We start from the raw sequence: 18,267 nt of genomic DNA on the forward strand, positions 1-18,267 counted from the left end.
AGCGCAATTTTTCAACCAGTAGTTTCTATGGTCCAAGTGCTAAAACAAATCTGACATGTCATTTGAAATTTCCTGAGTATTTACAATAGACATAAAAAACAACAGTCGAGCTGCCTGTATGGAAAACTGTCATGAATAAAAATAACAGAGGTGGGCCAAGTTAGTCATTGTTTTTCTTCCTCAAATGCCTGTTAAGTGCTATTCTCCTTTATATTTTTTATTTTAAAAAATCAGCTGAATTGAAGTAGATTTCATGTGCAAAAGTGCTTACTGAACAGATTTGTAGTAAACAAGTAAGAAAGGATTGCATGTTGTTGAAAAGATTTCTAAACTGGTATTCTAAATCAGGCATGTAATCTCAGCTCTGTTGCTGACTAGTTAATCTTGTCTTTTAGGTCCTTATGGTCTCTGTTCTCTTTGTAAAATGAAGAAAGCAAACCATGACTAAGCATTTGTTCATGAGAACAGGCAATGAGATGCTGAGCTGTAACTTCTAGATTAGAAACCAATACGGTTGGAAAATCCCTTTATGGGATATATTTTCTTCACTAGTCTGGAAATTAAGAGAAGAAATTTTTAGGATATGTGAGCCTTGGTTCTATTTTTAGGAATCATGGTTACCTTCATAGTCTCAGTTCTTTCTTTTTTTCCTTTTCTTTTCCTATGGAGATGGTTTCTCTTTTAATTTGCTCTATTTTATCTGAGAATTTTTGTTTATTTTCTGATTTTACTTTGCACTATTTAGGTTAAGACTTCTCTTAGTTTCCATTCTCTTCCCTTGCTTTTATATTTTGTCTGTTCCATTTGTAATCCCTCTGAACTGACTTTCTGTGGCCTCAATTGGGCTCTTTAACAACAGTTACATATTTTAAATTCTTATTTTTGAAAATAATTCTGGAATTTTTGGAATTGAATTTTGTGTGTGTGCGCATCTCCTACCCCACAATAACTATTTGTTGAATGACCAACTTTCAGCCTCGTCTCTGCTGTTGTTCGTGTTTCTTTTATATAGATGCCAGTCTTTTCCATATCTTTCCAAGAACATGCAACTGATGTTCTCTATCAATGTTTTGAATGCCTTCTTCCTTTCAGAAAATAGTTTTCAAACTTAAGTTCTTATTCTCATGCTTCATGACAGTTCTTGCCTTTTCTAAGACCTCATTTCATTTGTTTGCTTATTTGCTTTGTTTCCTGAATATTCAGCTACCCTTGAATGGGGTATGATGAGTTTGAATCTAGCATTTGGTGGAGCAGAGACTTTCTTTCTCCATCCGCCCTCCTCCTCCCCTTCCTTCTTCTTAAAAAACAATTTATTGAAATAAAGTTAGTATGCAATGTTATATTAGTTTCAGATGTACAACATATTGATTGGGCAATTCTGTACATTACTCAATGCTCACCACAATAAGTATAGTTACCATCTGTAACCATACAAGGTTGTTACAATATTATAGACTATATTCCCTATGCCACACCTTTCATCTACATGACTTACTTATTTACTATATAACTGGAAGTTTGTACCTCATACCACCCTTTGTCAATTTCACCCTCCCCCCCCACCCACTTCTCCTCTGGCAACCACCATATTTAAGAGTCTGGTTTTTGTTTATTCATTTTTTTTTAAGTTTCCACATATAAATGAAATAATATGGTATTTTTCTTTCTCTTTCTGACCCTTTTTACTTAGCATAATACCCTCTAGGTCCATCCATATTGCCACAAATGGTAAGATCTCATCCTTGTATGGCTGTGTACTATTCCACTATGTATATTTATACTATACATAAGCAACTGAAGTGCCCACTGATAGATGAATGGGTAAAGAAGCCATTCATCTATCAGTGGGCACTTAAGTTGCTTCCATGTCTTGGCTATTGCAAATAATAGACATATGGTGCATCTATCTTTTCAGATTAGTGTTTTCATTTTCAATACCCAGTAATAGAATTACTGGATCATATGGTATTTCTATTTTTAATTTTTTGAGAAACCTTGATGGAGCTGAGACTTTCATCCCCTTCACTGTGTATTTGTTCTACTCTAGCTTACTATACACATCCCCGCTCAGATCTAGACCAGGAAGCATCTTGATCTGACACACAAGGATTCTAATTCACTTCGTTACATCCAGTAGAGCTTTATTAGTGGGGCTGGTGAACTGAGGTTCCGTCTCATGCAGGTTCTCTGACCTGGGAAATTCTGTGTCCTTTTCTACAGAATTGTTTTGTGTTGGTTTCAGCCTATCAATAACCAATGTTGTAGCTGGACTGGCCCTTGTGGTTCTTGGTATGATTGCAAGATGCCCTTAGCAAGTACTGCCAGAAAACTTTAAAGAGACATGGTTTATTACTTGCAAGTCCTGGAATTACACAGCACACCTGGGGCCACATATGTGGTTCTGCTTTTATTGGGGTCAAGGGTGGGGGCCAGAGGTTTTGCAGGATCAATCTTTATTGGTGAATTATAATCATAAGAGAAGGAATTTAAAACACAAAAGAGAGGAAAACAAAAACAAAAATAAAGGCTGAAATGCTCAGTTATCACAATCAACCAAGATCTATGAAACAAAGGATAATGTGAGTCACGTGGGGGTGGCTCTTTATCTATATAGTTGTGTGGCTGATAATGCATTTATTGAAGAGGATGCCTCAGCAATAAAGCTGAAGTCAGACACTTGTATTACAAAAAAAGAAAAACCAACTGTTAGGGCTTATCCTACAAGAAGAAAGATAGGTAGGAAACACTGCATCTCCAAGCACACGGTGCTTCTGTTGTTCTTCCTATCTTTCCTGATGGCGATGTTTTATTCTTCAGCAATTTAACATCATACATTACAGTGTGTTTCTATACATCATATCCTACTTCCTGCCATGTCACCTGCAGGTGTTGTATCATTGAAGGGATCCAGGTAGAAAGAAAGCTAATGGGAGTGGAGGGACAGAGTCTCTGCATAAATAGCCCCTGAGCATTTGGGACTATGGGTGACAATTTTGTATGTCATGCAGTTGGTCGGGTGGTGGGCAATAAGAGTGCTGAGGTCAGTATGCTTTTCAATCTCCCTCTTTTCTTTTTTTAATTCAGGGAGAGGGTTTTGCGGTAGGGAGAGAGATGGTTCTCTGCCATGTTCTAATTCACAGGTTGCAGATGTGTTGAGTATTCCAAGGTTGAATTTTTCAATGCATCACCATGTTTTCCATGGTAGGAATGGACCTCTGGGCTTTACTAAATAGTTTTTGGTTACATTTAGTTTACTCTGCTGTTTTAATTTTTTGACATTTTAGTCCTTTTGTATGTTTTCATGGATAGTTTCTGGGAGGTTGAGAAAAGTCACATCATGCTCTGCAGAATGTCTACATGTGAACTAAAGAGCTTTTGAAGCTCATCTGAAATCAAACCCAGTATTCCAGATTGCTGGTTATATACGCCCATATTTCCTCTAAGACTTCTGTGACAGTTATTAGATTGGGCGATAAAATTTTGAGAGTATATTGAAAAACACATAAAGAAGCACTTTCATGTAGAAATGCAAGGTCATAGCTATAAAGAATCCAGGGTCCCAACTTTTATATTAGTCTACTACTGAGTTCTTAAACAAACCTATACCATTCCAGGTCTATAAAATTTAAAAGGTGATGAGAATCAGAGAAAACATTTGAGTTTGTAAGGAATGAGTTCCAAATTTTCACATATTCACATTAGTTTCTGAATCCGATTGTAAATAACTGCCTGTGCTTTTTACATTTTTTGTAAATAAATGCATAATACACTAGACAAAAGAAAGAACTTTGAGCCTGAAATGAAGAATTCTCCAGCTCCATTCCCAACTACATTGTGTTATTACCCTTCATCACAAGATGATAGAACTTTAAAAGCTTCTTAAAAATCAGTTAGAATGATGGTTCAATGTACTATACACTACATCTTTTTTTTTTGATAAATTTACAAATGTGATGCCACCTCTAAGAATATGGTAACTATTCCATTGGATATTTGTTGCTTTTTACTGATAATCACTGTGTGACTGAATGATTTCGCATTCAGATTTGTGTAGAGGCTGTCTAGAGTTAGTGTACATAATTTATCTTTGCAACTATAAAAACATAATAATAAATATGCAATATAAAAGTACAGCCTAGAAATTCTGACCTGACCTTTCAATCCCCTCAGTTAAAAATAAATTATTGAGGGGCGACTGGATGGCTCAACCGGTTAAGCATCCGACTTCGGCTCAAGTCATGATCTCGCGGTCCGTGAGTTCAGGCCCCGCGTCGGGCTCTGTGCTGACAGCTCAGAGCCTGGAGCCTGCTTCAGATTCTGTGTCTCCCTCTCTCTCTCTGACCCTCCCCCGTTCATGCTCTGTCTCTGTCTCAAAAATAAATAAACGTTAAAAAAAATTAAAAAAAAATAAATTACTAAGGTTAAACTTCTTGATTTTAGACATAATAAAAGTCAAGGAGAAGTACACTACCCTGTCAAGTGTTGCACTACTTGTAAAGGAAGAACCAAGGGCCCTGAATCAGGCTTTCCACAGTATTACACAATCTAGCAAGACAGAACCCATTGATATTGCCCCCTATGTTGATATCATCTGTTCAAGATTCTACTCTTTGGTGGTTTTCCTTTGTGTACTATGTCAGGATTGTTTGGAGCTGCTCTGCTACCCGTATTTGCTAACTTTCATCATTAAGATCACAAAATGGTTGTTCTGACTTTAAGCATGGCACTTAATCACAGTCATACAGGAAGAAGGGGAATTAGGCAGAACAACGTGGTGGAATAAATCACCTTTTGCCTTATTAATCCAGAGATATATCATATGGATACCCCTATTTATAAAAGACTCAAGAAGTATTTTTTAAGCAAGACACTGGCACCTCAGGCAAAATTCAGTTCTTTACTGAATATCTAGTATTAGCTAAATATTGAACAATTGGAGGTATCTGCCCCGTATATACTTGTGTTGCTGTTGATGTGAATGGATATTTGTAGCAATTGTCAAGAGTAGCTAAATTAATGGGATATTATTATTTAAATCAGTTTCAAATTATAATATGGCTTTCCTAAATTTTTATTACCTGCTTTGTAATTCTTCTAGTACATATGATCTTTTCCTTTTAAAGTCATGTTTCCATTGATAACCAATGTTGTTCTCTTTTCATATTTCAGTGATTGATTAATGATAACTCTATAATGATAGGGATTTTTCACTCATAAATTACTCATGCTGTACTAGGCCAACTGAGTGGCATCTCTGAATCAACCAACTCATGCTAATGTTTATTCATTAAAGTCTTACGAACATCAGACTGAACTTTGATGATATTGTAAGCTACCAATCTTATTTTTCAAATGAAGCCATTCCCAACAATAAAATTATAACAACATTAGGATGTTTCACAGTTTTTGAAAAGAACTGGTCTTTAAGAATACCTTCCTATAATATTTTTTTTCTCAAAAGATTGATAAAAGGTGAGTATCAACAAGATAGTGACATATTCTCTGGGAAGTATGTAGACCACAATGATTCTTTGTTTTCAAATAAGTATATGTTTATGCCTTAATGAAGCAGATTTGAGATTATAATTAAGATTTTATTGTAGAATTTGAAATTCCTAATGAGAACTTGTGGCTGACTAAATGGAAAAGTGAGGTGAAATTATCTCCATAGTCAATGATTCCTCTCAAAAAAAATTTTTGTAATACATTAATGAACACAGAAAAAAATGGTCAAGAGACCTCAAAGAACAGCTTCCTAGAACATTATTTTGTAATCATTTTCATAAATAGTTCTGTTTATTTTGTCCTTATAATATGTTTCTCATCAGCTCTCAAAACTTAGCAGATAGAGTTCCTTAAAAAGAAGGCATAAGTAAAAATAATTAAACCTAAATTTCTTTTACATGAGAAACAATATTTTTAAAGGATATTGTGTTCCTGGTCAAGGTCTGCTGCACAAAATTGTAAGACTGTTTATGAAAATCATGTAAAATGAGCTATGAATTATGGGTAAGGAGCTCTTTGTGTAATACCAACAGGTAAAATTCACATTCTATTGAATATTTATTCTTAAGAATGAAAATGGCAGTTCCAGGCATTGTAGATGACTTGTACTTAATTGCTCTGTCTCAGTATTCTTAGCTGTAAGATGGATATAATCAAAATAATTACCTCATGAGATTGCTGTGTAAAAGGTTTATAAAAGTGCCCAGAATATTACTTAGGAACTGCAATTAGCAAGTGCTGCCCTCATTAGTAAAAACATGGATCATCAAGTTTAGTACGTGCCATTTATCTTCATACCATCTCCAGCCTTTCCTTCTTTATTTATTCCAAGGTTTCACAAGAAAGACTTCTCTCTGAATTTCCAGTTGAGATTAGGTATGAACTGTAATTCAGATATCCATTAACTGCCATTTTATGTGTTTTTACAAACTACCATCCTCTATTTTATGCAACTTCCGTGTTAACTAAACCTGCCAGGAAAAGTCTAGGTATGCCAACATTCTTTGCTATATATGAAATACTTGGGAATAGCTAGCCCCTAACCTAAATCCTTGACATGTATGTGCACACACACACACAAACACACACGCAAACACACACACACACACACACACACACACACACGTGCATGTGCTTTGAAGCACTTTTAACAAAAAACAAATTAAATTGACAGAAAATGATGGTAGAAGCATCATATGTGGTGAAGAGGGCCCATGCTACCAATACTACAATTGTTCTCCACCTAAATTATATTAAACAGGTAAAAACTTTGCCTGCTAAAATTTAAAACTATTGCTAAGATTTTGAATAGCTTTTAATCCTGGCAAGAGTAATTTAGTCTCCCCTCCATTGCTATGCTTCTAGTTGTTTTAGACTATCACTGAAACTGGACTGTCTCTGAGGGAAATGTCAGGATATGATATGAACAGATTTGGTGAACAAAATAGGAAAATATAAAATGGGTACTTATATTCTTTAAGTTTTGATATTATTATATTTCTTAAATACATCTATTGAATAATTCCAGATCATTAAGAACTGTGTTTTCTATGTGTGTGTGTGTGTATATATATGTGTGTGTGTATATATATATATATATATATATATATATATATATATATATAATGTGTGTGAATATATACATTATATATATATACATATATATGTAATGATTGTGAAAGAAAGACATAGCTTAAAGACTTTTCTTCATGTGCTTTATTATGCTCAGAAAAATCAGAATTTTATCTATGTATTCACACAATTTCAGAAAAGAGGAATTTAGCTATTAGGATATTTGAGCATCAATTTTTCACTGCATGCAATAATTAAATAATACAAATGGAATCGTACAATGTTTTAACCCAGTGTAACTTTTTATTACATTATTGATACCATTTTGCCTATTCATCTCAAACATAAAAAGTTGAATTTCATTTCTCTGACAAAATGTTTTCATATATTAAATTAATAGTAACTAGTATTAATCAAGAGCACACAGTTTTCTGATCATTTTTAATAATGATTCTTTTAACTCCCTGTAGAAAAAAGTCAATATTGTCATCTGTGTTGCAGAGACGCTAGAAATATTATAAATGCATTGATGATATTAAATTCTTAAAATGTTTCAAAATAACCAAAATCACTTCAGCAAACTATCTTGTTTGTGCATCATTACTTAGAATAGAAGAGAAATAATGACACTTCATCTTAAATTGGTAGTAAAAGTTAATGAACCTCTTTTCCTTTCTAAATTATACTGCCAGCATGAGTTAAAACTAGTTTAATAGTCTGTGCAGAATATGTAGATACAAACTCTTAAAATCTATTATTAAAAATCCTATAGCTCACTACAATTAGTCATTGAGTAAGGAAACCAGGGTTTACAAACAGGGCAGTGGTCACAACAACAGAAAGAGGAAAAAAAAAAGAGCATATAATGTGACTGTTATTGCAACTCCAAAATATTAAACTATATATGAAGGAACCTTTACCTAATGCTAGATTATCTAACCAATCAAGAAATCTCATACCACTGGACATAATAGGTATATCATATCTTTTTAGAATAGCTTTTGAAATATCAAGAATTGATACTGTTTCAAGCATTTTTTAAATCAAAAACTTTTTCAATAAATCTAAGAATATTGGGCCCAGCATTTTTTCAAAGATTCCAAGAATATAAACCATAGGTTAAATCTGCTTCTTTTACATAATATTTGCTGTCAATATTATAAAATATTAAAATTAACATAGAAAAAAATAGAATTTTGCAGCTAATCAGTTTTCAACTAATTATATCATTTTGAAATGATTTAGTGTTGGAAAAGCAAATAATAAATACCTAAGTGAACAATCAGAAGGAATATGTTGTGCAATAAATAACTACATGTGGATTGAGAGAGATGCATTTTTTTAATTTGCATGAAAACAGTTTTTTATTTAAGCATTATGAACATACAGTATTATATTAGTTTCATGTGTACAGTATAATGATTCAACAATTCTATATAGTATTTATTGCTCACTACAAGTATAGTCATCATCTGTTACCAAAGTTATTACCATATTATTGACCATATTCCCTTTATTGTAATTTTCATCTCTGTGATTTATCTACTTTGTAACTAGAAGTTTGTACCACTTAATCCCTTGTATCTATTTCCCCATTCCCCCCCACTCACCTTGGCTCTGGCAGCCACCAGTTCGTTTTCTGTATTTAAGGGTGTGTTTTTTCATTGATCTCTTTTTTCTTTGTTTGATTGTTTTGTTTCTTATATTTAACGTATGAGTGAAGTCATGTGGTATTTGTCTTTCTGACTTATTTCAGTTAGCATTACACCCTATAAGTCCATCCATGTTGTTGTAAGTGGCAAATCTCATTTTTTTTTATGGCTGGGTATATTCCATTGTGTATATATACCACATCTTTTTTATCATGAATGGATAGATGAATGCTATTGATGGTTTCTTGGGTTGCTTTCATATCTTGGCCTTTGTAAATAATGTTGTAATAAACATAGGGGCACTTCTATCTTTTCAAGTAGTGTTTTCATTTTTGGGGGTGAATACCCAATAGTGGAATTACTGGGTCATATAGTAATTCTATTTTTAATTTTTTGAGGAATTTCCATGTTGTTTTCCACAGTGCTGCACCAATTTGCATTCCCATCAACAGTGCTTGAGGGTTCCTTTTTTCTACTACCTTGACAACACCTGTTATTTCTTTTCTTTTACTCTAGCCATGCTGACAGGTATAACATGATATCTCATTGTGGTTTTGATTTGCATTTCCCTGATGATTAGTGACATTGAACATCTTTTTATTTGTTGGCCATTTGTATATCTTCTTTGGGAAATTGTCTATTCAGATCCTTTGCCAAGTTTGAAAATCAGAGTATTTGGTTGTGTGTGTGTGTGTGTGTGTGTGTGTGTTGAGTTGTGTAAATTCTTTATATATTTTGGATATTAACCCCTTATTGGATATGTCATTTGCAAATATCTTCTCACATTCAGTAGGTTGCCTTGTCATTTTGTTGATGGTTTCCTTTGCTGTGCAAAAGCTTTTCATTTTGGTGTAGTCCCTCCCAATAGTCTATTTTTGCTTTTGTTTCCCTTGCCTAAGGAGACCTATCTAGAAAAATGTTTCTATGGCTGATTTAGAAGAAATTATTTCCTATGTTTTCTTCTAAGAGAATGTATTCTAAATACAACTCAGTTCTATCAATACTGGGAGTTTGGTCCTGGGGTTAGATTAATTACTTACATGTCATGACTCCAGAACTAGTATGTATGTTCACCTAAAAGTTATATGATCTAAAGACAAACTGACTTAAATGAATGCATATTCCTAAATACTGTTCTAAATTGTGTTTTATTTTTTCTATTACACAATTCAATATGAAGCTGAAAACAAAGCATGAGTTTTGCTGATCAAAAGTTAATCTTTCAAAGTTGGAAACAAGACTTAATTCTTGAAGGGTAAAGAGTAAGGCAAGAAGAAAATAAGACAATAAATGATTTCATATACAGGTTCTTTCTTAGACATTACAAAGCCTCTATAGACCAACTGGGCACCTAAACATAATAACATCACCACTAAAATCTTTATTAAAACTGAATGGCATTCTCTGCTTCTGAAAAATGGAATACTACCAAAGTTCAATTCTATCTGCTGTACTGAGCAGAGAAACCATTTACAAGATATAATGAAGCAAGAATCTCTTTAAAAATACATGAAGGGCAAATGTGTTTTCTTTATGAGCTTCACAAATTTGATGCACGTTCTAATTTCTTTCTGTTGTAGCTTCCAGGGGCCCATTGATCTTGTGGTGTGGGAGGACTGTTACAGTATGAATCTGTTACCAAAAGCTATATGACAGCATTAATTAAGTTGTGCTTTGGGAAGATGAAAGCAAGCAAGATGCATATTTGCTTTTCTGCCAATAAATGCTTAAGTATAGCAATGTGCAGGAATTACGGGTACATTAATCAATTTGATTTTGTTTTCTTCTTTTGTTGGGTCTTTTATTCTTTATTTCTTTTCTTCCTCTGTTCTTTCCTTCTTTTTTTCTCTTGCTTTAATGATAACTTCTATATTTGTAATTCAAGGGCAGTTATCGGGGATGAATATTAGGCATAGATGAACTACAATCTCTCATGTAGAGAGAAATTTTAAGAAAAACACATAGAATAAAATTGAGGCTCAAGAACCATCGGAGACCATGAGCAGCCTGCTTAAATAATTTGTAGTTTTTAATACATGTGTTGGTGTTTTGTTTGAGTTTTGCTGGGAGGAGAAAAGCAGCTCTTTATATGTAAAACTCTTACTATATGAAGAATCACCTAGAGTCACTATTTGAGGAAACTGGTGCCTCTTTTCATGATTGTCTGCCTAAGTATCTTTCTGACATTCTTACTGTTATTCCAAATCAGCTTTAACTTCATTTGCCAAGTTGCCTTTCTTCCACAAAATTTTTTTTAAATGATTATGTTCACAAGTGTTCTGTTGTTGTTGTTGTTGTTGTTGTTGTTGTTGTTGTTGTTTTAACTGTATCTGTGTAGTGGCACCTGGGTGGCTCAGTTGGTTAAGCATCCAGCTCTTGGTTTTGGCTCAGGTTATGATCTCACAGTTCCTGAGTTTGAGCTCTATGCTGACAGTGTGGACTCTGCTTGGGATTCTCTCTCTCCCTCTCTCTCTGCTCCTTCCCTGCTTGCTCTCTGTCTCTCTTTCTCAAAATAAATAAATAAATTCAAATAAATAAAATAAAATAAACTGTATCTGTGTAGAGGGACAAAATGTAAGGTTTAAACTTCTTCCATGTGCTGACTTAGTCCTCATTTCCTTCTCCAATCTTTTATATTTTTAATGTTTGTTTATATTTTTGAGAGAGAGAAAGAGAGAGAGAGAGACAGAGAGAGAGAATGAACACGGGAAGGGCAGAGAGAGAGGGAGACACAGAAATCAAAAAAGGCTCCAGGCTCTGAGCTGTCAGCACAGAGCCTGGTGGGGGCTCAAACTCATGAGCTGTGAGGTCATGACCGGACATTGAAGTTAGACGCTTAACTCACTGACCCACCTGGTGCCCCAAACCGTCTCCAATCTTTTGTCTGGCCTTCCCTCTACATCAAGGTATCTATAGCCTGCTCTTTTCCTGTGATGTTCCTCTTTACCTGCTGTTTTCCTTGCCACATTCCATCCCCTGGCCCCTTGAGGATTCTTACTCATTTTTAAGGTTTATCACTTGTGTCTCCCCTACCTAGCCCCTTCAGTCTCTCTCAAGTAAACTAACTTTTTTTTTGGCTATTATATTTTGTTACTGACAACATCATGGACACTGCCATACTTTATTTTTCAATTATTTATATATATATATGGTCTCCAACTGGGCTATGAATTCCATGAGGACAGGGAATGTGTCCTGTTCATTAATTTTCTTTTAGATACTCTTGTGATAGTTGTTATCATTCTGCCAAGTGATACTTGCAACAAATTATTTCCCCATATTTCTCTTCACTCCCCTTGCCTTGAACTTCTATCAAAGTGAATAATAGATATATTTTGTCCCATGATTTTAACAAGAAATATTTACTGAATGCTACTGTGTGTCAGGGCAGGCATTGCTCTTGGTGATACTCATACAGAAGTGATTAAGAACCTCCAATTTAGTGGGGGTGAGTCTTCTATGCTTAAGGAGAAGTTGATTATTTAATATTAAATTTCAATGTCAAGTATATAAAATATTGAAATCCTGCATTGCTCGTAACTAGTGGGAATGGATTTGAAGAGAAAAAGAAATCTATATTGGTACATCTGTGTCACTTAAGTGGAACACATTATCAAAACCAAATGCATTATCTTTTCCTTATTCAATTAATTTACTCAGAATAATGTTACATTTTGTTTACTTTTTATTTGGATTATGCCTTTCTAGCACAGCTATCTATTTTTCCTGGTATTTCTAATTTCCTTTGGTTTTCTTTTGTTTCTCCATTGTTTTTAGAGTAAGAGGTAATTATGTTCCACAATCACTAAGTTGACCCAAGGCTTAATAATGTACTTATTAAAAGGACAATATTGGACAGGCTTGTTAGGCTTTGGTAAATCTATAATCCAGAGATTTTCTTTAATTGCATTTGAGGCCTGTTCATAATTTATTGATTACTTGAACTATATTTGGCTTTGCTAAAGTGTATCTTCTAACAATACTTTTTAGGAAATGAAGACTTTCTTAGTCCTTGAATTCTAAAAGCATTATTATTTTGCTCACATTTGATTGGTAGTTTAGCTGGGAATGGGATTCAAATTTCAAAGCAGTTTTCAATGCAGACATTGGAAGTATTTCTGCATTTTTAAAAAAATGTTTGTATTTTCTGGGGAGAAAACTGTTGCCCTTTTCTATCATACCTGCCTAAATTTCAACTAAATTCTCCACATGCTCTTATCCCTAGAAAAGAAGGGATCATATTTTTTTCTTATAGTGCCTATAATGGTATTTCCACTAGAACAGGTGCTCAAAAAACACTGTGATTATGATATGATTATGAGATGATTATGAAATGATTATGATAACATGAATGATTTTATATTAATGTTTAAGAAATAACCTAACTTAACTACAAACCTTTCCCCCACCCCTTTCTCCTTAATTTAAAATTTCCATCCATTCAGAAATCTGGTAGTCATCTGACATCTTGCTTACACATGTGATCCATTCATTTAATTTGTTAACATTTATTAACCATCTTCTGTGTGATAGGCAAATTCTAAGAGTTGGGAACAAAGTGGCAAAAGAAAAAGTCCTAACCTCATTGAGCTTCCTTTCCATTGTCCTAGCAATACCCTGAAGAATATTGAATTGTATACTTTGCATCTCCATAGTTGCCATGCCTTCCCATTCATATGCTGAAGCCTAATCCCTTGTGTGATGGCATTTAGAAGTGGGGACCTTTGCAATGTAATTAGGTCAGGAGACTAGAGCCATCATGAATGGGATTAGTGGCTTTATAAGAAGAAACATGCATGTCTTTCATCACCAGGTGAAGATAAAGCAAGAAGGCATCCATCTACAGTCCAGGAAGAGGACTATCACCAAAACTCCACCTTGCTGGCACTATAATCTTGGACTTCCAGCCTCCAAAACTGTAAGAAAAAAATTCTGTTGTTTAAATCACCCAGTCTATGGTATTTGTTAGAGCAGCTTGAGCTGATTAAGACAACAGCCATTGTCATCTCTCTGGAACTACTAAAGTAGACTTTTTCATACCCATTCCTTCTAATATACAGCTTCAATAATCCACAGTCCCCACTAGAACCTACACTTCTTTAGTCCTACTATCCTCATCCTCACCACCCTCTTGTATTTCTCCACATCTAACACATATTCATAGTTGTCCTTATTTTGCTTAATTTCCCTGGTGATCATTGTTACCGATGCCTAGCATATATCTTCACCACTCCTCATGCATCAAACTCCTGGCTAAATCACAACCCGGGGTAAAAATCATTTACCCACCAATTTTCCTCACACTCCCATGAACCTGAGCATGGCTGGAGACAAACACACAACTGTAGCTTTCACCTCCTACCTTCCACAGCGTTCACCAGATTCTTTACTGTTTGGTACTTTTGTCTATACTGTTCCCTTGTCCTGGAGTCTCCTCCTTGGCTTTCCGTATAATTGACTGCTCTTCATTCTGTAGCTCTCAGCTCAAATATCACTTCCTACAAGCCCCTTCCTTACTGGCATTTTAAAATAGAATATATATATTCTAGTTTATATTGATACATTTTCATTTCACTGGATCATCTAACAATGTCTTGTTCTTTTATTTCACAAAAAAATAAGATTAGAAAGAAAATGAATTATATTAAAATGATTTTATTTTGGTATTTAAAACAAAGGGGATGCAGTAATATTTGTGCTTCTTTATTGCATTTAATGGCATAATCATTCTTTGTATCTAGTAATTATAATTTCTCAATAGTGACGGGAGTAAATAATAACTTGAGATATCCATAACAACTGTGACATAATTCAAAAAGATCTGTGACTTCTGTTGGTGAAAAATTCTCAGGTAGTGCGGATATTATTACCAGTTTATTGAAGGAAATGTTAAATTTCACTTAGAGATTTTGAAAGTAAAGGTAATTTTTCTCATTTAATTTCATAGCTCCCATGAATTTCACCCAAAGTCTCTTTAGGAATCTATGGTCCCCAGACTCATGAGACACCTGGGTGGTGGCCTCTGTCAGTTAAGCCACCGACTCTTGATTTCGGCTCTGGTCATGATCTCATGGTTTGTTAGATCGAACCCTGTGTCAAGCTCAGTACCGACAGCGTGAGCCTGCTTGGAATTTGCTTTCTCTCTCTCTCTGCTTCTCTCTTAAAATAAATAAATAAACATTTAAAAAAAAACCTGATTCATACAAATCCCTCATTTTGTGGATAAGAAACTTTTTTCATCCTAAGGTTTTGTGCTCGCAAGTTGTGCATGACGATGAAAGCCTGTTCTCTCCCACCTCACTCCAGTGCTGAAAGGCCAGACACAATCTCTGAAGTAAGTAGCACAGGATGGATGCACACTGAAATACTGGGGGGCAGCATCACGTATAGCAGTGCTTTATTAGGTCCTTCAAAATTATTACATGGTAATTTAAGCATCAGAGTACTTGGATCTGACCCTACCACCGTTCTACACCACTCCTCCCATTTTATTTATTTCCATCGGCCACTGATCATTAACTGAAAAACTTTAATATCTCTAAAATACTAAATATCTTGCTCTGTTTTTTGTTTCCTCTGTAATTACCGTGTACCTTATTAGAGTGCAGGCTTCTTAAGAACATGGACTTCCCACATCTTTCATACCACTGTATTCCTTGTGGAAACAGTATTGGCTGGCCCGTAGTAGGTGCCAAACAATATTGTTGAATGAATTGACCAAAGTATAAAACCCATCGTGTGAAAGATCTTTGTATTAAAACGTTTTGTTTTCAGAATTCAAAAATAATATAAAATGGAGTAATGAGTAAAATTCAAAGTTTCTTAATTGCTGGCTAAGAAGAAGGTAAAGCGACAATCACAAACCAACATAAAGCCTATTATATGAAAATATAGTAACTAGAATGATTATTCTTTTTGTAGTGTTTATTTATTTTGAGAGACAGGGAGAGAGAGAGAGAGCAGGTGGGGAAGGGGCAGAGAGAGAATCGCAAGCAGGCTCTGTGCTGGCAGTGCAGAGCCTGGCAGTGGGCTCAAACTCCCAAACCTAGAGAAGGATCATGACCTGAGCTGAAACCAAAGACTTGGACACTTAATCAACTGAGCCACCCAGGCGCCCTAGAATGACTTTTTTTTTTTAATTATTTTTTTTAACGTTTATTTATTTTTGAGACAGAGACAGAGCATGAACGGGGGAGGGGCAGAGAGAGAGGGAGACACAGAATGGGAAGCAGGCTCCAGGCTCTGAGCCATCAGCCCAGAGCCCGACGCAGGGCTCGAACTCACGGACCGTGAGATCGTGACCTGAGCTGAAGTCGGACGCTCAACCAACTGAGCCACCCAGGCGCCCCTAGAATGACTATTCTTAATATAAAGTGTGATAAATGTTTATGATTTGAAATCAAATCGAATCAAAGGAAGAAACATTTCATAATTTATTGGTAAGACTCAGTAAGTAAGGAAGTGCATCCACTTAACTACTCGCATTTAGAAGAGTATATATAGGATATTGGGAATATCCTTGACTGGAAAAGCAAACTTACCATTTCCCAGAGTAAGTTTGCCTGACAAAAAGATAGCTATTTATACACCAGCAGTTAGAATTCTCTAAAGGAATCTTCAAATCTTCGTGCAGGTAGGTGGAAGACGCACTTGTTTCAAATGAAAGGAGACATTAGGGAAGCAGGTAGGAGGAATGAGTGAAATGGTGTAGGCAGGAGCCAAAGCACAGCGATGGGGAAGAGAGATATTTGACCTTGCTGTGGGTGGTGAGAAGGCAGTGAAAAAATGTGCTTTAGGAATAAAAATGAGAGGTGCTTGGAAAAAAACGCTGAGTTTTAAAAGATAGTTCACTGTCGGGCCAGGCAAGCCAAAGGCACAGTGAAACAGCACAGGCTGTGTTCGCGGCTCAGTTAGAGGTGCTGCACACCCAGTCACCTTGTAGCAGGCATGAAGCATTTTCCTGCCACTGTCATTTAGGACAGTCAGTTCATGGACCTCTCCTGGCATGATGATCACTTTATGAAATGAAGGAATTTTAAGAAAGACTAAAATCATGCTATAAACGACTCTAATCCCTCTATTATTTCTTTTTTTTTTTCCTTTCTATCATTTCTTATTAAAAATCCTTCTTGGGGGGCCTAGGTGTCTCCGTTGGTTAAGTGCCCACGTCTTGATTTCAGCTCAGGTCGTGATCTCACGGCTTGTGGGATCAAGCCTTGAATGGGGCCCTGCACGGACAGCACGGAGACTGCTTGGGATTTTCTCTCTCCGTCTCTCTCTCTCTCTCTGGCTCTCCCCGGCTCCTGCTCTATCTCTGTCTCAAAATAAGTAAATGAAAAATAAATAATAAATAAATAAATAAAACTAATAAAGATCCCTCTTGATTCCTATGAAAACCAGTAGAGTAGTTAAAAGAATAGACATTGAAATTGGATATTCTTGGCTCCGGCTCCAGGTCTCCCAGTTATTAGCTCTGCAACATTGTGCAAGTCCCAAACCTCCCTATGTCTCAGGTTTCGCTGGGATAAAATGAGTCATTACAAAAGCAGGGCTAACACGAGGCCCAGCACCCAGATGATTAACCCCCAATAATTACTGGGGATTATTATCGTTTTTGCTGCTGTTGTTGCTATTGTTTTTGTTATTACTCCGTGTCAGATCCAAATCTATTTGATTTGATTTGATTTGTTAGTTGTTTTTTTTTTTTTTTTTTTCAGTTGTACTTTAAAGAATGTTTGGAGAAACTCTATCACTTTTTGTTGCAACATCAAGAAACACATATTATACCTAAGGTGTTTTATTTCATAACTTGTATTTCTTTGGAGTTGCTAAGTATGTCTGAGAGTATTAGAATTTATTCAATAATATAGAGGTTGACGTTATTTTACTAAACATTTAGAAACAACATAATATTACTAAGTACACAGTAATTCAAACATATAAAATGAACATTAAGCAATATTAAATTGGCTAAATTCTCCCTACTTAATCCATTACTGGTAGTTTCTTTCTAATCTCCATTTCTAACGTGACTCTTAAACACTGAAATATCTGGAGAAAACAGACTTCTAAGTCAGGTCTTGATTTTTCTGAAGAGTTCAGATAACTTCAATCAAGTAATTTCAAATTTTGCAAAGCTAACATATACGAAAAAAGATAATGCTAAATTGCACCATCAAAACAACTGATCCAATTTCAATAAAATGCCTGCTTCCCAGGTGAAAGAAAAAAATTCTCCCAGTCATGAATAATTCCATACCAAGTGTCTAATATCCAATCTATATTTTATGTAAGAGTAACTACGTTTCCTGAAGATTATCTATAAACCATTTGAAGCTACAATTTAATTTTTTATATGTAAGCTATTCTGTTTGGCTTTTGCAGAAATAGTATTGTCAATAATTTTAGGACAGTCTATGTATATGACTATTTTTTTATTTATAACTTACTTTGTTCCAAAAGAACGAAGTCTATAATCAGGTAGAAACCAACACACTGTAGTTGAGATTTATACTGATCATTGGATCTTTTCTGCAAG

General features: G+C 35.1%; 1 long non-coding RNA gene across 8 annotated transcripts in view; it reads left to right on the forward strand.

Annotated features, from left to right (window-relative positions):
• Nucleotides 1-18,267, forward strand: part of LOC107179968 — a 225,957-nt gene that overhangs the window by 162,758 nt on the left and 44,932 nt on the right. For 7 of the 8 annotated variants that reach the window (XR_006220121.1, XR_006220115.1, XR_006220120.1 and 4 more), the window contains 2 exons: nucleotides 13,543-13,647; nucleotides 14,976-15,063. This is a non-coding gene — a long non-coding RNA (uncharacterized LOC107179968). The remainder of the gene's footprint in view (nucleotides 1-13,542; nucleotides 13,648-14,975; nucleotides 15,064-18,267) is intronic. The other variant, XR_006220119.1, reaches the window with a different exon arrangement.

Source organism: Panthera tigris, chromosome B4 (assembly GCF_018350195.1).
Source record: "Panthera tigris isolate Pti1 chromosome B4, P.tigris_Pti1_mat1.1, whole genome shotgun sequence".
NCBI lineage: Eukaryota > Metazoa > Chordata > Mammalia > Carnivora > Felidae > Panthera > Panthera tigris.